We start from the raw sequence: 23,314 nt of genomic DNA, 5'->3' as shown, positions 1-23,314 counted from the left end.
TTTTTGGGGGAGGGGGTTGAGGTGGTGAGGATCACACATTACTCGAAAGCCCCCCCCGGAGGGGGGGGGGCGTCGGTAATCTGGAGTTTGGGGGGGTGAGGATGCAGAGGAGGAAAATGGGAAAGATGAGGAGAATGGAGGAAAGGGAGGAAGATTTGGAAAAGGAGGGGGTGGGAAGAGGAGAAGAGGAGGGGCTAACAACCCACATTGACCCCCCACCCCCATAGCGGATGACAGGGAAGAGCAGAGCGGGGACAGGGGAGGTTGACGATGTGGACCATCGTAAGCAGAGGTACAGGGTTTGGTAGCATTCCTATTGAGCCTTATTAGTTGATCCCTTTCCTTTTTTGGTAGTCGTACTTGTAGCTGTAGTTGTGGTTGTAGTTGTAGTCGTAGTTGTTGTAGTTGTAGTTGTTGTAGTTGTAGTTGTACTTGTACTTGTAGTTGTAGTTGTTGTAGTTGTAGTTGTAGTTGTAGTTGTAGTTGTACTTGTAGTTGTACTTGTACTTGTACTTGTACTTGTACTTGTACTAGTGCTTGTGCTTGTGCTTGTACTTGTACTTGTACTTGTACTTGTACTTGTACTTGTACTTGTACTTGTACTTGTACTTGTACTTGTACTTGTACTTGTACTTGTGCTTGTACTTGTACTTGTGGTTGTACTTGTACTTGTAGTTGTAGTTGTACTTGTGGTTGTTGATGTAGTTGTGGCTGTAGTTGTAGATGTAGTTGAGGATGTAGTTGTGGTTGTAGTTGTACTTGTACTTGTAGATGTACTTGTACTAGTACCTATGCTTGTACTTGTGGTTATATTTGTGGTTGTAGTTGTAGGTGTAGATGTGGATGTAGTTGTAATAGTACTTGTGCTTGTAGTTGTGGTTGTAGATGTAGATATAGTTGGATTTGTCTTGGTTGTTTTAGCTGTAGTGGTAGATGAACCATGATTTTTCATAGTTGTAGTTGGAGTTGTAATTGCAGTTGTAGTTACAGTTGTAGTAGTTGTTGTTCTAGTTCCAGTTGTGGTTGCAGTTTTAGCTGTAGGTGTCGTTGTAATGGTAGTTGAAATTGTGGATGTAGTTGTAGTTGCAGTTGCAGTTATAGTTGGAGTTGTAGCTGTAGTTGCAGTTGTAGATGTAGGTGTACCCTGCCCTTGGCTGGTAATTGTAGTTTCAATTTTAGGTGTAGTTGTTGCAGTTGTACTTTTAGTTGTGGTCGTAGTCATAGTTGTTGTTGTTATAGTTTTAGTTACAGTGGTAGTTATGGTTGGAGTTGGAGTTGTAGGTGTAGGTGTAAATACCGTAGTTGTGCTTGTAATAGTGGAATATGTTTCAGTTGTACTCGTAGTTATAGTTGTAGGTGTAGATTTTGTTGTAGTTGCAGAGGTTAGGAATGAGATGGAGGGGGTTGTGGACACCGCTGTCGCCGTTGTGGTGGAGGCCGCTTTTGCTGTTGAAAGAGAGAAAATGGCTGTTTCACATTTGTATTCAGAACGTTTTTTTTTTCTTGCAAAAACAGTAATCACAGAACTGGGGAAACTGAAGAAGCCCACAATCAAACACAGACACAGGAAGTGTATAATAACAGAATATTTAACACAGAACTTTCGAAAATGCAAAAGCATGTGTATGTATTATAAACGTTATCATATGATACAGTTCACTATATGTAATGTCACAGAATTTTTAGTATACGGTGTAGTAGAAAAGTATTTGTACCTGGTTGGCAGCAGAGACAGCCTGCAACTTTTTTACAGGTGTTGTCAATAATGCCCGATACACATTTGTCCTTGCCCTCGATGATGCACTCACCTTTGCACTTCTTCGTTTTCTTGCAGAATTTAGCTTTGGCTACCGAGGAGTGAAAGGAAACATTGTTAATACCCAGTGATAACTCAACCAATGAGGAGGATATGCATTTCAGAAAGGCGGATTTTTCTTTCTTCTTTCCACAGGAATTCGTATCCTAGGGCTGACGTAGGTTTAGTTAATTTGGGTTTGTATATATATATATATATATATATATATATATATATTCTTATGTTCTTATTTATATATATATATATGATATATATATATATATATATATATATATATACACATATATACACAATATATATATATATATATATACATGTATATGTTCACAAAGGAGGACTGGTTACTCGTTTTCTTCGGGGGAAAGGTCGGGAAAAGGGCATCACTTAAATTCTTTAGTTGGGGAACGCGGTGAAAGACGTGTTGCCGAGCTGGTGGGACCGCTGACGCGTGGGAGTTCACGTCTGGCCTTAGTAAATGACCTTTCTTAATTCCAGGTTATACATAATTATACTCGTATATCACAGTCTGTAAGCCGAAACATAGGGATGAAATACTTTAACTTTCTTATTTGTCTCCTGCAATCATTACCTACTCTTATCGGGGCCTATTTAAACAAAATTCATATGTGCAGTTCATGTCTGTATTGCCCACGGAAATGCACACTCATAGGGAACTGACACACATTGCTGAATGCCGTGTAAAAAGTGTTCACCGTCCGTGAGAAACAAAAGGAACTCTAAAGCTTGAAATCGGTACGTCAACAATTTCATGGGGCTGGGTTGAGGGAATACTTACGGATGACACAGCAGAGGCAGCCCTGATTTTTAGGTTTGCAGCCGTCCTTGAGAACATAAGCACCATCCCCCATAGCCGTACACTCCTTCTCGGATTGTACGCACTCGCCATTCAAACTGTTGCACCTGGACTTCGGTTTGCACGATTGAGGTGCGCAGCAGATACATCCGTCGCTCTTGCATCCACTCTTGATCTCGTACTGTCCGTCACCACAAGAAGAACCTTTGGAGCAGGTGCCTTTATTTTTGGTGCACTTACGCGTGGGATCACATCCACCTGGGAAATTAAGAGAACAGGCAATTAAACATTCAAAGAAAGAAATTTAAGTAAAAAGACATTCCAAGAACAAAAAATTAAAGTAGAAAGTGGGAAATGATAGGGAGAAGCTCATGTAAAGTTAGAGGAAATTGAAAGAGCAGGTAATTAATATTCAGAGTAAGAACTTATAATAGAAAAGATAGTCTAAAACAGAAAATTTACAAAGAAAATGGGGAATGACAGTTAGAAGTTCATATGAAAGTAGAAGTTGAGGTAGATGTGAATAAAAGAAACTTTGGACTGTTGTCTGTGCTAAATGGAGCTGTTTTTATAGTGACTGAAAGTGGTAGTAGAAAGAAGCAGCCGGTTGTCAGCCCTTCGATCCTTAGTCCTCGCTCCTCCTCATATGAGGCAGCAAAAGCTTCTGGCCGGCCTCTGTACCGTGAGCCAGCTCGATAGGAAGACCTAAGCTGAATCTGACCACTCCCACTAAGGAGACGCTGCGGGACGTGATCCCAGTCACCATTACTTTCGATGGCAATTCCCTGTCCAACGGAAGTGCATCCTTCCCAGACCGCGACATACGTAGGCTACCCTCTAAGCCCCTAAGACAATTTAAGCTTTAAATTCAGCTCCCTCCAACACCAGTAGGAGTTACTGAAGCTAACTACCTTCATGGATAAATTGGATTTATGTGCATTTTACCAGAACGCCCAAAGCTGGACTCTACATAAGACCAGTATATAGTTAGAAATTGTCAAAATCGGTCATGATGTAATTTGCTTAGTTTTAATGGGTAATTCAGTCCCCGACTCTCTCCCCAAGACCCATGGATTTAATGCATAAAGTCGGGGTCTTGCTCCACACTTGGGTGTCTGTATCTTAGCGAGGAAGTCCCTTCAGACAAAAATACTTGATCACTTTCACGATGAACAAATACTCGCAATCAAATTAAGCACTGATCGTAGTCCCATCCTTCTGTTTACTCTCTACTGCACTCCCAGAATCCTCTTCCACCCTTTAGTTGACATTATAGACGTGATGTCATATAAAGTCTCGATCATTTTCATTGGGGACTTTAACTTCAACCACACTGAATGGAGCAACGGCACACACAGTAGCGCAGTGAGTCGGCTACTGCACTCTCTTACACTACTTCGAAAGCTGAAGTTTCTAGGTCTGGACTTTCCCACATTCTTACCCCGTGGAATGCATGGAAAATCCGACCAGGCGTCCTACTCTATCGCCCAGAGCCCCCAGTATCTGACCAGCTACCCTTGGTCCTTCGTATCTCCACCTCACCTAACCTAATCCCTACCGGGCCCTGTTTACGATACAGTTAAGCCGACAGGGAAGGCTTCAAAAAGACTCTCACGATATACATCAGCACCGAGATGTACAGCACTTTACACACAGCAATAGAGGGAGTAATGGCGCTTACTCATAAGGCTTGTAAAAACAACTGATACGTTTACAGCTTCTATGCTTACAAACAGGCTCAGTATTGCACTGTATAACAGATTTACAGACTTTCTTCACGTGTCCTTAGAGATCCGTGATGCTAAGGAGTCCCTTCACTTTTATTCCATTCATGAGGAGAAACAACTGATGGCTTTCCTCTCCGGCTTCTGCGCGACTGACCCCTCCAAGTTCTGGAGGACGGTCAAACAACAACTGGGGAGGAGACATAATCTCCATCCTAGGCCATCAACCATCTCAATCACTCTATACACACTCCCTAACACCAAGATAACCTATAGGAGTCAGCATGGAATGAAGTCTTCAAGCCCGACCCTCTGAAATTATCACATTGCTTTAAAATTTTGCACAGAATTAACTCTTATAGATGATTTTAGTGTCCTTACTCCCAAAGGAACAGCTGATCTCTCTAGGTTAGATGAAGATGACCCTCTTATTTCCCCCATCGATTTGACGGAGGTAAAGGGGGTCATCTTCGCACTAAATCAAGTTCCCTAGTCTTTCAGGAATTGATACACACCCAATCAAACGTATAGCAGGCAAAATAATTGCACACATAACAATATTATACAATAGCTTACTTCCCTAAAGATACTTCCTACACCTTTCCAAGGACTACCATACTATCATCATTCACAAACCAAAGAAACCTATTGTTTTTTCCCTACCCTACGGTTTCATCTCTCTTCTAGAGTACATTGGTAAGGCGTTTGAGCATGTCTTCTGCCATCGCCTCACTGGGTACTTGGAGATGAATAATGTACTCAAAGACTTACGATCTGGTTTTCGACTGGAGAGGGGTGCTGAAGAAGTAAGTTTTATGATCACTCAGTGAGTCCAATGACTATCAGACGGTCGCCCTGGTACAACATTTTAGTTCCTCCGGATATGGAAAAAGCATTCAACAGTGTCTGGCATGAAGGCCTTAAGAACAATTGTACCGCTATTTCTACTTTCCTCTGCCATTCACACAGTTGCTCTGCAACTACCTGGATGACAGGACAATAATAATAAAATGGCGGGGGTGCTTATCCCGACTTTTTATACCTAAGGCTGGAGTGCCTCAGGGCTCTGCTCTTGCCCCTACTAGTTATAATCTATATACGAATGCTCTGTCAGAGTCGGCTTACCCATGCAATCGGTCCTTTATACACAACACCAAACACATTAGCAGACACAAAACACTGGAGGGAGGTGTACACGTAATGCGTAACATACTCGATGGGGCACACACATTGGAGTAACAGTGTAGCATTGAGTCTAACTCGTCGAAGTGAAAAGCTGTATGTTTTCACTGCAGAAAAACCAACAGAACAATCAGGAACATTCCTCTTAAGAAAAAATAAAACAAAACACGAGCACCCTAGTGAAGAACCACACCTGTGTGCTAAGTATCTCACTGGACAGTGGCCTTATCTAAACTCCACATTTCCACATACTATGAGCGAGACTGAGGCTACTCTGGGTAGGGTATAAGCGCTTCAAAAGTGTAGCACTACCCAACCCACCAAACTTTAATTGTATCTAATGCTGGTCAGATCGCTTCTGTGACAGTTCCTGGGATCGAGCCAGATTACATGACCCAGAAACAACTACTCCCATCAGAGAGTTCAGAATGCTTCAGTCCGGTTTATCACGGGTTTGTGATGGAGCGAGCACAGAACCCCTGAATCACTACACCAAACTACCAACATCCGTCACTCAATCATCTTAAACATAAGCTACATTTTAGGCACCTAGAAAGACTGCTCATCAGACAAACACCTAAGACGACACATCACATCCAGAACTCACCGAACAGACTACTTGTCTTCTGTGCCTCTCCTCCACATGAATATTCCACAATAAGATATTCACTGTAAGAAATATACACATACTATGTCTCCAACAATTTTTTCAGTATTTGTTGGTTGTTATAGACGCAGGTCTCGATCCAGTCTCCTATCATATGCCTTCTTAGCCGCAATGGTAGACTTGATAGATGTCTCTAAAAGCCACTCAGTGGCAACAGCCCCCTTTTATACAAGACTATCCTTTCATTATTCTCCAGACTTTTCTTGCTATCTCACAGAAACCGATCTCATGAATGCTGGTGGACTGTAGATGGCTGCTAAGTTGTAGCGTAGGAATAGAATACTCTAGCTCTCTTATTCGTTTCCCTTCAGGATAATTCACTTTTAGCGGGGACTTTTGCAAAAAGAAACAGTTACATGTACAGACAATGTCTGCGTTGCTCAAGGAAATACACGCTCATAAAAAACTGACTCAAACGGCTGAAGGCCGTGTATAAAATATTCATAGTCTGTGAAAGTGGTATGTCAACACCACCATGAGGGGGGTGGGAGAAAGAATACTTACGGATTACACAGCAGAGGCAGCCCAGTTTCTTGGGCTTGCAGCCGTTCTTGAGGATGTAAACGCCATCACCCTTAGACGTACACTCCTTCTCGGATAATACGCACTCGCCTTTTAAGTGACTGCATCTGGATTTGGCTTTGCACGTTCGAGGTGCGCAACAGATGCAACCGTCGGTCTTGCAGCCATTCTTGACTTCGTACTCACCATTAGCACAAGACGAACCTTTGGAGCAGGTACCACCTCGTTTGGCACACCTATCTTTTGGAACACAGCCACCTTGGGAAATGAAAACAACAGTTTCAGTGCAAGGAATTCGAAGGAAAAAAACAACAACAGAAGATTAAAATAGAAAATGGGAAATGACAGGCAGAAGTTCAAGTGAAGGTAGAGGTGGAAGTGGAAGTAGAGGTGAATCAAAGAAACTTTAGACTTTTGTCTGTGTTGGATCAGTATAGGGCTGTTTCTATATTACTGATTAAGTGGTATGAGGAAATTAGTAGCCTGTTGTCAGTTCTCTTTATGTGAGAAAGTGGAGGAAATATAGTTGAAACTGATAGAGATATTTGCCCTTATCCAGAGGCAGAGTGCCAGCCCCTCTGACTGTGCCTCTAGAGAATGGAGAAGATGACGGGATTTGCATATGGACAGCAGGGACTGGCCAGTGACTTTATCTGGACTTCACATTTCCGCAAACTGGGAGCGAGGGCTATGTTGCGCTGGACAGGCTAATGTGCTTTAAAGCTGTAACACTACTGGCCAAACGTCGATAGTACTTAGCACTGGTTAGGCCGGTACTGTGCCAGTCCCCGGGATCGAGCAAGATAATATGCCCCAGAAACAGCTAGTCCCAGCAGAAGATGGAGGTAGAGGTGAATTAAAGAAACTCCACCACAAGCAGATACTCGTCATTGGTCCTTCTATATGTTCATATAGCCGATTCAGCCTATAGAGTCCACAATTCATGCTCTAGTGACATCTGACGATGGACGAATTAAGTCGAGAGAAGCATTGAGAAAAAAAAAATGAATTCTGAAGTCTACTGAGTACCCTGAATTACGAAGCTCAAAGCATCGCAATGAAGATAGAGAAAACTACCTAAAAATAAAACAACGCTATAACTACTGTCGACCTCAAAAGAACATGTATTTTGAATGGCCTATAGCTCAGATATATGGATACAGACGGTTCAAAGCCATATACAGAAATTTGTACACTATGTTTATGGGGTGCGAGAAACCTCAGCATTCGAAAGAAATACGTCATCACAACTCCACGCGGGGATACTTACGAATAGCGCAGCAGAGACATCCAGCCCTCTTTGGCTTGCAGCCTTTCTCGATGACGTAAGCATTGTCCCCCTTAGACGTACACTCCTCCTTGGATAGTACGCACTCGCCACTCATTTTGCTGCACCTGGTCTTGGTTTTGCATGAGCGAGTTCCACAACAAAAGCACCCGCTGGTCTTGCAGGCATTATTGACCTCGAACTCTCCGTCAGCGCAAGAGGAATCCTTGGTGCAGATGCCACCTCTTTGGCCACATATCTTCTTCGCCTTACATCCTCCTTGACGCTCTCGTATGCTGATTGACGATGTATTCCTGGACTCTACTTTTTCCTTACCAGGAGATTTTTCTTTTTCTGTACCAGGTGGTTTCTTTTCTCTTTCAGGATTCTTCCTAGACTCTTTGCTATGTCCTAGATGGTTTAAATTCTTCTTCCCTGTGGATTGGTCTCTATTCTTCCCAGTCACTTTCTTTTCCTTTTTGGACTTTTTCTCAATGTCTTCATTCTCTTTGTGAGGGTGCACATTCTTCCCCAATTTCCATCCTCCTTGATTGTGACTCTCGCTCTTCCCGTCCTTCTTGGAATTCTTCTTTTCGTCGTCAGACTTAGTGGGTCTCCTTTGGTATTTTTTTCTATCATCTCCGCTATTGTTCCTAGTGTCTTGCTTGTCAACTACGGTACTATTGCCACTGGGTTTTACCTCTTTGGAAAGAATGAGAAATAATGTTCAGTTTTGACAAAGGCTGAGGTAGGATTCTCACTAATGATGAACGGATTGAGGCCCTTCTTATAACATATCGATAATAATCATTATAATGAAAAATTGTCTGACTACACAACTAAAATTAGACACTTCAACACTTACTTGCACAACACACTTCTCCCGTGCGACAGGACCAGTTATTTTGGTAAATGATTTCCTTGCAGTCACTCTCTCTTTCACAGGATCCATGAACTCGGTTCCCATTGCAGTTACTCCCTGGAGAGGCCTCGCTACACCAACATACCTGAAACAGAAGGAGGGAGTTCTTTGAGTTCTCAGGGACTAGATTGTATGAGGGCTAAAGAACTTTTACCATCCAGCACGTAGTGAAATTCACTGATATTACTCTGGATTTCTACAGTGGGTCTGAGTTTTCTCTTGAGATGCCTTTTTTATCATTATCCTCCTCACGTTCTTTATCGGACGAAATTATTTTCTCTATATATATGTGTATGTATATGTATATCTGAATAGAATCACCGGTGTCGGTGATGTCGATCAAATGATTCCGACTTTTGTCCCCGGATTCGAACCGGGCTCGTGAAATCACAAAGCCATTGTCTTGCCGATTGAGTTATTGACCCTATAAAATTCTCGAACCTGGTAGTTAATCTACTTCCCGAGGAGCTAATTCAACTGCTAACTGCCGTCCGTATTTTTTTTTTTTTTAACAAAGAACCAGGATGGTTTGAAAACATGGAAAGAATGAGTGAAGAAAGACTAGTAAAAGATGTATGGAAGGCAGATGTGGAGCGAGTGAACATGAGGGGACGTCCTAGGATGAGATGGATGGATGGGGTGAAGGGGGCTTTGGGGAAGAAGGGAATGTCTGTTGAGGAAGGCCGGAAGAGGACAGAAGACAGGGGTGAATGAAGAATGGTTGTATATGGATAATGTTGTGATGCATGAGGTGGAATGGGTTGGGGGATGGGGGTGAGGTAGTATGTGTGAGCAAAATTTGACGCAGCCCGAAGGGATTTCTCCCCGTCTTCTCCTTTTATGCAGGGGGGGGGGAGGGGTCGCTGATTTAATGAAGCGGCTTTGCTGTGGATGTGCTAAGATAAGAGGGAGGGTGGAGGGGAGGGGAGTGTAACTAGGGATGGAATGGGTGGGAATGATTTTATGCCTTTTTCTTTTTGGCTACCTCCCTTGTAAAGGGGAAAAAGCCTGGGTATATGTAAGTACAAAGAATCAGGGCAACTTAGTGGCTAGACTGGTACGTTTCTTTGATAGACTTTTCGGTGTTGTCATACCTGAATAGAATCACCAGTGACGGTGATGTCGATCAAATAATTCCGACTTTTGTCCCCGGATTCGAACCGGGCTCGTGAAATTACAAAGCCATCGTCTTGCCGATCGAGCTATTGACCGTATAAAATTCTCCAACTTGGAAGTTAATCTACTTCCCGAGGTACTAAGTCGACTTATAACTGCCGTTCGTACTTATTAATGTTACTATTATTATTATTATTATTATTTTACAGAGAACCAGGGCAACTTAGCTATTAGCTAGACTTGTACGTGTCATTGATGGACTTATCTTCGTTGTCATACCTGAATAGAATAACCAGTGACGGTAATGTCGATCAAATAATTCCGACTTTTGTCCCCGGATTCGAACCGGGCTCGTAAAATCACAAAGCCATCGTCTTGCCGATTGAGATATTGACCCAATAAAATACTCCAACCTGAAAGTTAATCTACTTCCCGTGGAACTAAGTCGACTGCTAACTGTCGTCCGTGTTTATACATATATATGTGTATATATATATATATATATATATATATATAGATATATATATATATGAATATACATATATACACATATATATATTTATATATATATATGTATATATGTATTTATATGTATATACATACGTACATACACACACACACATATATATATATACATATGTATATATATATATATATATATATATATATATATATATATATATATTACAAAAAAACAGGGCAACTTAGCTATTGGCTACACTGGTACGTTTCCTTAATGGACTTACCGTCGTTCTCATACCTGAATAGAGTCACCAATGACGGTGATGTCGATCAAATAATTCCGACTTTTGTCTAATGATTCGAACCGGGCTCGTGAAATCACAAAGCCATCGTCTTGCCGATCGAGTTATTGACCCTATAAATTTCTCCAACCTGGAAGTACGGACGGCATTTAACAGTCTACTTAGTTCCTCGGGAAGTAGATTAACTTCCAGGTTGGAGAATTTTATACGGTCAATAGCTAGATCGGCAAGACGCTGGTTTTGTGATTTCACGAGCCCGGTTCGAATCCGGGGACGACAGTCGCAGTTATTTGATCGACATCACCGTCACTGGTGATTCTATTCAATTATGACAACGACGATAAGTCCATCAAGGAAACGAACCAGTCTAGCCAATAGCTAAGTTGCTCTGGTTCTCGGTGAAAAAAAAGTACGGACGGCAGTTAACAGTCGACTTAGTTCTTCAGGGAGTAGATTAACTTCCAGATTGGAGAATTTTATAGGATCAATAGCTCGATCGGGAAGACGATGGCTTTGTTATTTTACGAGCTCGATTCGAATACGGGGACGACAGTCGGAATTATTTGATCGACATCGCCGTCATTGGTGATTCCATTCAGTTATGACAACGACGATAAGTTCGTCAAGGAAACGTACCAGTCTAGCCACTAGCTAAGTTGCCCTGGTTCTTTGTAAGAAATAAGTACGGACAGCAGTTAGCAGTTGACTTAGTTCCTCGGCAAGTAGATTAATTTCCAGGTTGGAGAATTTTATAGGGTCAATAGCTCGATCGGGAAGACGATGGCTTTGTGATTTCACGAGCCTGGTTCGAATCAGGGGACAAAAGTCGGAATTATTTTATGTATATGTGTATGTATAAATATATGTATATATATACAGTATGTATATGTATATGTATATGTATATGTATATGTATATGTATATGTATATGTATATGTATATGTATATGTATATGTATATGTATATGTATATGTATATGTATATGTATATGTATATGTATATGTGTATGTATATGTATATGTATGTGTACATGCATATGTATCTGTATGTGTATGTGTATGCGTATGTGTGTGTGTATGTATATGTGTATGTGTATGTGTATGTGTATGTGTATGTGTATGTGTATGTGTATGTGTATGTGTATGTGTACGTATATGTGTATGTGTATGTGTATGTGTATGTGTATCTGTATGTGTATGTATATGTGTGTGTGCATATGTATGTGTTTGCGCAAGTGTATGTGCACCCGTATATATATGTGTGTAAATGTGAATATATGTATAAGAATGTATATGTGTGTATATGTGTATATTTTAACTACCTGAAAGCTTGTATCACATGAATTGCGTAGTGTCACCAAAAATATTTATCGTATGTCCTCATGCAGAATCGGAAGACATACTTCCATACGGTTATTGTGCCCATGTGAGAGACAAACAGAAGTGTTAACCCATATCTGTTGCTATGTATTTTGTGTATTTTGCGTATATCCTCATTTTATATTATGTATATGTCAAATAGAATACCTATGATCACGAATAATGACCACGTAACCCCATTCCTGATTTCAGCAATAAAGAGAACCTATTTATCTTTATCGCCATCACCTTCGTCAGTTTCCAAGTCTCACATCCATAGATAGAACCTCTCATGGTGTCCATATATTTAAAAAACAATTGTTGTACTCTCTTTTATCTATTTTTCATTAACTTAAACTAGTTTTTCAAACTTATTTTCTTATTACTCAGTACATTTTGTAAATATCCTATTGCTTCTGAAATTTAGAATAATCTCACATGAAAATCTGAGATGATTAAAACATACTCATTAATTTTTAAACTCTCCTTTTCCAGCTCAATTCTTTGTAAGTAGTTTGAGTTAAATTACATCGCCTGGCCCTACTAGATTTTTTATATTTGTTTTTTTAATATCTTTATGTAACAAAATGCAGTTGTAACTTTTGGTTAAATATTCTCTAGCACTCTTAAAAATGAACTTGTTTGTACCCTGCTTAGGTATGGAGTTTAGTATTATCATTTACTCTACCCAGTCAAAGACTTTTTCGTAGTCTATTAAAGCTAAACACAGGTTTACAATAAACCTGTATTTATCGTTTTCTGTCTCGTCCTCTCAATTAGCTGATTCATGTCTACAAATGGTCTAAAATTGAGTATCCATTTCTAGTGCCTGCTTATCCTCCTGGCTGTTTTTTATTTGAGAATTTACTTAGTCGATATTTAAGGATTTTGAAAACAATTGTGTATAAATTTGATAGCAAACTAAATGGTCCGTGTTTACAAAGGTCCTTCTTGTCTCTTTTCTTGTCCAATAGGTTCATTATACGTTGAGGCATTGTGACAAGTTGGAAAAGTTTGCTGTGGAAGACACGAATTAATCCAAGATTATTCCTGATTAGTTTCGCATAAAAAAAGGCTTCTTCAGAAGTCTTTTTTGTGCAAAAATACTAACAATGATTCAGAATCACTTTCCTGACGTATACACTGGGGACATAGTTAAGCTAACCTACAATGACTTTCTCCACCTGCACCTATCAGAAGATGCATATGAATCTGAAAGGTCTACATGTATGTCATGTTTTGCAAAAGAACTGGACACCGAGTAAAAGCATCTTGTATGAATCAGGTTCTGCTCTTAATTTTTTTTTCTGGTTCAGTCAGCAGGGAAATATATGTGGTCCTGTAGAAAAGGAATCCTGAAATCCACTAAGCTCGAATTTCCACGAGATAAAAATTGCAAGCGCTCTCACGATGGACTTTTCGGTAACAATGGTAGCTTGTCACCAAAGCTACAACAAGCAGCTGATGCTATAAATGCAACGATATGAAATAAATACAATGACGTAAATTGTGACGGTTAGCCATTGGCAGACACTTACTGAGGCAAAGATCACCAAGAAGAACAGCGAAACCTTCATAGCTGTTTAGGAGACTCTTCTGGCTGTGAACGGTACTCTTGTGGGCAACACACTCTCGTTCGAAGTATTGAAGTCCGTGAGGAACACTGCAATATATTGCTGCAAGCTACGTCACATTTAAAACTGAACACCTGCTCCACGTGGGTGTTGTTGGATACTTTGAAAAATTAGAAAAAGAGTCAATCATGCGAACTTGCAGCCTCACTTTTATTATGTCCAGGTGTCATACCTCCAATGTGACACTGACGCCTTGTCATTGATGTTCGGTAGTCATCACCCACGCTACTCTGACTGATCCCTGTAAGGGATGTTATTCAGATCATTTCAGGGTGACATGACGATCTCTGATGAGTTTAAGAACAATTTCCATAACCCATAACTATGACAATCAATAAAAAAGATTTGTACAGAAGTTGACTAGATTCTGACCCTCGTAACTTTGACTTCCACTTGTACCTCAATTAAAATTTTGCTGTAGCCAAATACTGGCATCTCACTTTTCACATTCCTTTTCAGTAAATCATTGCAAGAGTCAATTTGATACTATATATCTAATGAAAGACGAAGTGTTCTTGAGGCAAATAACTGAAACCGAGGTTTCTGGTTCCAACTCTTGAATTTCTTTTCAGAAAATCATGGAAGTTGTCATCCAAGCGCTGATAATATGGCTCCAACGGAATATGAAATATCCATGTGGCAACTGACTGGAGTAAAATTATATGGTGTTCATATGATTGCTACCCTCGTATATGTTTGCATAACCTGGAACATGTGGTTTTGTTTATATTGATTCCGGTGTACACTTAGCGAAGAAATCAAGTGACATTTGTAAGTTATTCCAAATTAGTTCAATAATCATATTCAGTAACATGAAATTACAAAAAAAAAGACTAAATGTTTTTAAATATACAGCTTGGTGTGATACAGTGACCATCAGGAAAGAAAAAACTAAACGAAGGAAAATGTTTTATGCAATAGCATCTTCAGTGCTAAAGTACAGAGATTGACACATTACTTCACCTTTGAAGATGTACCGGTAGCTACACGAAATCACTTTGGTTTGCTTATTATTTTTTTTTCACTAGTGGTCACTTTAGCATATCTGAGCACACGTTACCAGTGTTTCATAGCTGTACATCCTAGTGTATTTACCTTTCAGCATTATCTTGCGCCTTGTATAAGCTCATTCATGTCTAACATATTTCTGTATAATTAAAAAAAAAAAAGACTCCCTCTATTTTTTGTTTAAACATACAGGTGGTACTTAATTTTCGCAAGTTTACTTTATGCAAATTTAGTTGAATACGACTGATAGGATAACACATCTTTTTAAATTGTAAAGTTTATTTTTTTCTTTGACATTCAGAAATAATAAATCAGAAGCTATTTATCTCTAGAACATACAATATAACTAACGAAAACAGAAAATACAAAGCCATCATATAAAGTCTCTGTATAATTTGTGCAACTACTACGTTACATACTTTCATTGATAGAAAATTCCAATTGTTCCTGATTTAGTATAAGAAATAACATTTCTACTGGAGCTCAAAAATAGTTCTATGTAATGAATACCTTGGTACCCTTCTACAACCCCCCCCCCCTCTGTCCCCCCCCTCAATCTAATTTACACAACTTTCTTTGTTTACACGATGTCTCTCGGTCCCTATATATAGCGTAAATTAAGAACTACCTGGTGTAACGCAGAGAAACTTGAACAAAATAGTTTTTAGTCAGTCAGAACGAAATCTTCTAGTTGGGTATTTCATTCAGCCGAGGGAAACCTCTTGGCTGAAATGCAGGAAATTTGGTCGTAATACTAGCACGTGCAACCTAATTCTCACCTTTTACCGGTGAGCAATCAAATAACCTTGTACCGGCAATATGTTATCATCCACAGCATTATGACATTTTTCCTCTTCGACGTTCGGCTTTGTGACATGTCCGCTATAACGAAATAGTCGATATAAATTTTCTTTTCAACACATTTGATGAAATATGGCAGTAAAAAATGTGTATGTAATTGGCAGTTGTCAACAATTCAATCAACAGTAACACCATGTGAGGACGGAACCTTCATTCGTACGTTTTACTTGTTAGAGCTCAATCAAGTAAAAGGATATGAATATGAACTACCTACAAAATGAGTGGTAGGGTGGTGAGACAAACAAAGAGAATCGTTTAAGTTTTAATTACTGACGTTTCGCTCTTAACAGAGCTTCTTCAAAGTGTACATCCATGGTCAGAAAATCAATAATTTATACCTCACATCATTCCGCGTTCCTTCCTTACCCCACCCCACCCCTCCTTCTCATACCCTTCAACTCCCGTAGGACCATACAGCCGGGCGTTTTGGACAGTTTAGTAAAACCATCCCGATAGTTACAGCAGGGCTGGGATGTTATGAAAGCTGCCTCGACTATTTTTCGTTTTTCTTGTCTAACCCTTGTTGTAATAGTTCCACTGCCTATGCGGGAAATTTATTCCACTTCTAAATTGAATCTATTTCCTAGCAGTTTGAGACCATTGTTTCTTGTTTGACTCTCATTTAATGTAAGAATTTTGTCACTGTTGATGTTGTCAATTCCATTTAGATTCTTAAAAACCTGTATCAAGTCACCTCTGAGTCTACATTTTTTAGAGAAAACATATTCATATACTTTAGTCGATATTCGTATGATTTTATTTTTCATATTTGAAATTAGTTTTGTGGCTCGCCGTTGTACTTTTTCCAGTCTGTCAATGTCTTTAAAGAGATTCGGTAACCATACGGAAACAGCTTACTCCAAATGTGGACGAACTAACGATTTATATAGCTTATTAATGAGTGATAGACTTTTGAAGTTAAAAGATCGCGCAATCAGTCCTAGAATCTTATTTGCTTTCTCAAAGGATGAATACACTGCTTACATGACATAAGATCGTTACTGATAATTACGCCGAGATCCTTTTCACTATCCATTTTTGTTAACGAATTTCCATTTTTTTTTATCGTACTTGCTGTTATTTTTACCTATGTGCATTACCTCGCATTTACTTGTCTTAGATTTTATTAGCCACTTTTGAGACCATTGTTGTTTTTTATTAAAGTCGTCTTGAATATCTAGTTGCTTTAAGTGGTTATTTGCCAATCCGCACAGTTTTGTATCATCAGCAAATTTTGAAACGATAGATTTTAGTCCGCGGTCTATATAATTTGTATATGCTATGAATAGAAGTGACCCAAGAACGGAACCCTGAGGAACTCCACTCGTAACATCTTTCCATCCAGAAGTTTTTCCATTTAAAACAACTCTCTGTTTTCAATCATTCAACCAATCACTAGTCAGATTCAATATGCTACCACTTATTCAGTGTGAAGCTAATTAGTAAGTAGTCTTTCGTGGGGGACGGTATCAAAAACTTTTGCAAAGTCTAGATATGTTAAATCTATAGTGTTTCTTTTGTCATAATTCGAGTTGACTGTGCTGTAGAATTCGAGTGATTTAGTCACGTAAGAATGTTTCCGTCTGAATCCATGCTGGCTATCATTTATCAAACGGTTACTTTCTAAATGATGTTCGATAGCATCCCTGATCATAGTTTCCATAATTTTTTCTACGACTGAAGTCAAGCTTATAGGCCTGTATTTATTTGGTTTCTTTTTGACACCTTTTATTGAATATGGGAGTAACGTTAGCTAGTTTCCATTCTCTTGAGACATCTCCGGATATGATGGATTTCTTGAAAATAATTTCAATGGAACAACAAACTCATTTTTCATTTTCTTCGGGATTCTTGCATGCCAACCGACAGGCCCTGGTGTTTTATTTAACTTTGAGTTATTCTATACACCTTTTAATTTTTTCTTTTGTTATATTTACCGTAGTATGTTCACCCTAGACTTTTCACAGGTTTCAGTTTGGTGTTCACTTTGAGGTGTTTCGTTTACGAATAAGAGCTAAAATAGTTGTTTAAAATTTCATACATTCCTTCATTTGAATATTCAAGTTAACCATCACCCGATAATAGTGGGACAATGTGATTCCTAGTAACCTTTTTATCTCTAATGTAACTATGGAATTCTTTGGGATTCTCTTCGGATTTAACAGCGATATTCATTTCATATTGTCGTTTTCGTTTTTTATTGTATTTTCTAAATTTCTCGGTATTAATACTTAACTTTGATAGTCATTAGGTGCAACCGAGCTCTTGTTTTTTTATATGCCTGTCTCATTTTAGCAATACTTTTTTCAGTTTCTTTGTCTAGTCATTTTGGGCGAGCCTAATTTGGGGGCGCCTGTCCTTAAATGGGATGTAAATATGAATAATTTTCAGTAAGAGTATTTTGAAACATTTTCCACATCTGATCTGCAGGTCTTTCGCTTAATTTTGCCTCCCAATCTGCAAGCTGAAGCTCCTGACGTAGTTCTATGAACTGAGCTTTACTGAATTCAGGTATTTTAGAAACACAAGTATCTATTCTATTTTTTTTTTCTTTTTTTTAGAATTTTGAATCTAAGTTGTGATCTACATCGGTTATCATGTTTTTGCGGCTAGTGATAAATCGAGTAAATTTCTATATCTTGTGGGCTCTTTTACATGCTGAACTAAATAATTGTCGCCGAGAAAATCAAACAAGCGACTACCTATATGGCTATGTTCAAAGGTCATCTAATCAAGTCAGTAAAATTAAAATAAGCCCTGGTTGCAGAAACTAGACAGTGTTTGCAACAACAGTTTGTCGTCTACTAATGATAATGTCTTTGGCCTATATATTACACCTACATAAATTGTTTGTCCATTTGTTTGGGTTAATTCTACCCACCAACTATCATGCGCATCCTGTTTCACTTTCTCTAAAACACCGTCATGAGCATTGCTTTTAACGTACGACATAACACACCACCTTTCTTGTGGTTTCTATCCTGATGAAAGTATTTAGATCCCGCAATATTAAATTCAGCTTCAAACTCTCCACCATTTAACCATGTCTCTGTTATTCCCATCATACCGAAATTTTCGTCTGTATCGCTTGGAATTTGTTCCAAATACTACGAGCATTAAAATATATGATTTAAAGAATCTCGTGATTATTTCTTTTTGACATGTTTTGAGTTTCAACATCATACCTTACATTATAGTTTTGTTTTTTGTTGACACCTTGCACTATATTGACATTTGGTCCTTCATTGACATTCAATGCCTCATGAACATTTGCCCTATCACGAATATTTGGTCGCTCACGGTCGTCCGATCTCTTATGGACACCTTGCACTCCTGCGTCACCGCAGTCCACACCGGTCACCCGTCGTTCATTGGCATTCTGTCCGGCATCCCTTCCTAAAATTATATTTTGTCCTTCACCGACATTATATCCTACGTGATATTTTATCCTGCATTATCATTACCTCCTATCGTGATATTTTGTCCTCCGTTTATCATTACATCCCATCGTGATATCTTGTCCTTTGAGATTACATCCTAATGTAATATTGCGTCCTTTACCGACATTAAATCCTAAAATGATATTTTGTCCTACACTGACATATTGCTCTACATTATTGCTATATCCTACTTTGTTTCCCCAGTACACTATATTTCCCTACCCTATGAGTTTCTACCCCAAAAAGGAACTAGTTCATTACAAACTCCCACAATGAGGTTTGTAAGAACATATCTGCCTCTGCCAGTAAGTTGGATCCCATTAAAGGTCATGACACTCGGAAAAGATACCAAGGTCGAACAAAGTGGTTTCCCAGTTGCGTACATAATCGTGATATTCTCTCATTTATTCCTATGGCTCTACTGTTCCAGCACGAGCCTGCGTAGATCCTCGGAAGGATCCCAAAGACTACGTGACGGCTCCCACGCTTCTTCATCTCCTGAAGGAGGACCTTTAAATTCCGAAAAAGTTCCTCTGATCTCGATACCCTCCCCATATCGTTACTTCCCGTATGAACAATTGTAACCGTGTTCGTCTGCCTCTGTTCCTTGATGGTCTGGGTACAATCTACTATCCGACGGCCCGGTTGGCATACAAGCTTGCAACGTCGTTTAGTCTTCCGCTGCAGGATGTCGTCATAGCCTCACACCATGGAGTCCCCCACTACCAAGAACTCCTGATTTTCAGCCTTCTCATCTTCCAGCAGAGCAAAACGACTGGCTAGAGCCAGCGGTTACTCCACAGGGCACCCACTTACCGAACGTGAGGTTGACAAGCGGGATCCCACGGAGCGCCACTCACTCATGGCAGTGGCAGAAGTGGAAGAGGTCGAACGTCCTTTGGGTTGTGGAGAGGATTCACTCTTCTCACAGAGCGCACTCTTGAGAAGATGAATTTCCTCTTCACACATCCTGAGACAGTCCTTCAGGTTCACACAACTTTCACAATCCATTTCGCTCCTCCTTCAGCAATGCAAATGGCAAAAAGAAAATATAAATAAACAAAAGAAACAAACACGGGCCCTAAATAAACTAAATACACGAAGCTTACTCTGCTTACCTTATAGTATTACTCCTACCCTTGGAGTACAGCAGGAGACTATTGTTTTGATCTTAAATCAATAGAACACTACACTTCATCTTATACCTGTAACTGTATAGCTCTATACGTATACAATTACAAAAACACAACACAATCACTTGTCACTATTCGAAGATACAAACTTCACAGGTATTCGCTAGCTGGTGTGTCGGCAGAAAACGAGTTCTCTAGCTGGAATCACGGAGCAGATTGAAGTTTTCTAGTTAAGGTCACAGAGCAGACTGAGTTCTCTAGTTGAAGTTACGGTCATTTTTAAAGTCTGTTGTTTTGTTTGTTATTATTTTCCTATTCTTTGTCCTGTGTTTGTAATTATTTTAATGTCATTTTGTTCTATATGTTTTTTAATTCTGTAACTGTTGTAGAGTTCGGGGTTACTAATATATTGTTCTTATTATTTTATTTTTCTTCGTTACTTATTGCCCTTTCCATTACTTCTTGTGCTATTTCTTTACTATAAAATTAATCTCTTGGGGCCTCTTAATATTTTAGATATTTAAAATATGTGTTTTATTTCGTCTTCTATATATTCTGTGCTACATACTCTGTATGCGCGTAGGAAGAATCCAATAATTATACCTGATTTAATTCTTTCACTGTGACCTGATAGATAGTGGACATAATCTTCTCTGTTGGTTGGTTTTCTGTGTACTTTATATTTTGGATTGAAATCTGTTCTAATAATTGTTGTGTCTAAAAATGATAAACACCTTCTTGTTCTTCTTCTAATGTGTACATTATTTAATGAGAGGACTTTGTTTTGTATGTTTGTGGTTTTAGGTGAACTTTTCTTTATGTGGTTAGATCAGAGAAGATGATAAATCTGTCAAAAACGGAGACAGCCCAGGGCAAACAGAAGAAAAGTACAGGAATTGGTGTGTGGAATTTTAAATTTAGTGTTCATAATAAGAGAGCCGACTAATGCGTTTCCTTATATACGTTATTATTTTGCACACCATGATAAAAAAAAAGTATTTTCCTCCATGTTTTCACGTGCCTTGCGTATATGCAGCCCTGAATTCATTGGTGAAGAATTTGAGTATATTGTTAATGTAGGTTTGGGTTTAAGGTACCCTAGAACATTTATAGATAACGCTCTCGCTTTAGCGAAAAAAAAAAATCTATAGGATTCAACTCTCTTCCTCTTTTGACTCAAAGAACCATTTTGTGTTACCTTTTAGTGACACTCTTTCTTAAGTTCCTTATCAACTTAAAACATGGAATATTAAAGTAGCTTTTAAATAACCCATGTACATTTAAAACATTGATAATTAAGAATTTACCTGTTGATTCAGATGGCTGCATATACAAAATCCCCTGCAGAGATTATGAAAAGTATTACATTGGACAAGCAGGCAAGGAACTATCAACCAAAATTAAACAACACAAATATAGTGTCAAAACAGCACAAGAATCCAATGCTATATTTGATCACCTAAAAGATTTCAATTATCATATTAATTGGACTAATGCTTCCTCTATTTCTTCTTGTAGTTAATTTGTCAATAGAAACATAATAGAGAGTAGTATTATAAAGCATTCTGAAGGTTCTAATCTTAATATCAGTATTGTCACTTATAAATTAGATAAATTCATTGTCAACAAAATTTGTAATCAAGTTGTAAATGACCAAAAGTACTTTGGTGATTTGTGTTATTCTCTAAGAGTCATTCTTTTTTATTTGTGACTTTTTGTGCATTACCAGTTCCTTTCTTAGTGTTTAGTCTCTTGTCTTATAGACCATACTGTAATACCAATTTCATCTGTATTCCCCTGAAGATGTGAATAACACGGAAACCCTTGGGGGAATTACTGTTTCTTTCCGATTTTCTTTGTAGTTACCAGAAAAAAAAGGATCATTTTGCATATATATATATATATATATATATATATATATATATATATATATCTTTATATATATATATATATACACACTCACACACCCTCAAACACATATCTGTATATATATATATATATATATATATATATATATATATATATATATATGCAGAGTCCACTAGGAAAAGAAAAACACACGGAGTCCGAGCGCTTTCGTGATATAATCACATTATTTCGTGATATATTCTCATCTTTCTGTACTCCTTGATAGTGTGAATATATCACGAAAACGCTCGGACTCCGTGTGTTTTTCATTTTCCTAGGGGACTCTGCATATTTGTGATTCACGTGTGACTTGTGAAATTTGTGCATATATATGTATCTATATATATATATATACATATACGTATATATATATACATATATATATATACATATATATATACATATATACAATATATATGTATACAACACACACACACACACACACACACACACACACACACACACACACACACACACACACACACACACACACACACACACACACATATATATATATATATATAAATATACATATATATATAAATATATATATATACATATATGTATATATATATACATACACGAGAGGATATCGTACAGTTTTAATTATCACCTGAAGTTATTCAGCTGTGTCGATAAAATTTTGTCACTTGTCCTCCTGTGCATGATAGTACAAAAATGTTTTCTTAAGTCTGTTTATTTATCTATTCATTTATTGAATAATTAATTAATTTATTTATTTATCTATCTATTTATTATTATTATTATTTTTTTTGCAAGTGGAGCTAGATGTCACTAGCCAGCAAGATGGAGAAAATTGAGGCTCGCAGTGTGATGAAGTTCCTGCATTTGAAGGGTTACAGTACCCGGCAGATCTATGATGAAATGAAGGCTGTCTATGGTGATGATTGTCCGTTATATGGCGCTGTTGTGATATGGAAAAGGAATTTCCAAACTGGCCACATGTCCCTCACAGACGAGCCAAGAACTGGATGACCATCACACACGGACAGTGCGGCCACAGTGAAGAAAGTGGAATATCTTACTCAGGAAGACCGACGAGTAACCATTCACGTGATCATGCATGACTGGTCTTAGTTACTGCAGTGTGTGGAAAATTATTCACGACGAACTGCACATGTCCAAGGTGTCAGCACGCTGGGTTCCCGGCTTACTGA

This window comes from Oratosquilla oratoria, chromosome 32 (genome assembly GCF_046742065.1).
Source record: "Oratosquilla oratoria isolate Oo_2021 chromosome 32, ASM4674206v1, whole genome shotgun sequence".
Classification (NCBI taxonomy): Eukaryota; Metazoa; Arthropoda; class Malacostraca; order Stomatopoda; family Squillidae; genus Oratosquilla; species Oratosquilla oratoria.
The sequence above is the reverse complement of the archived record's forward strand: the minus strand, read 5'-3'. Positions refer to the sequence as shown.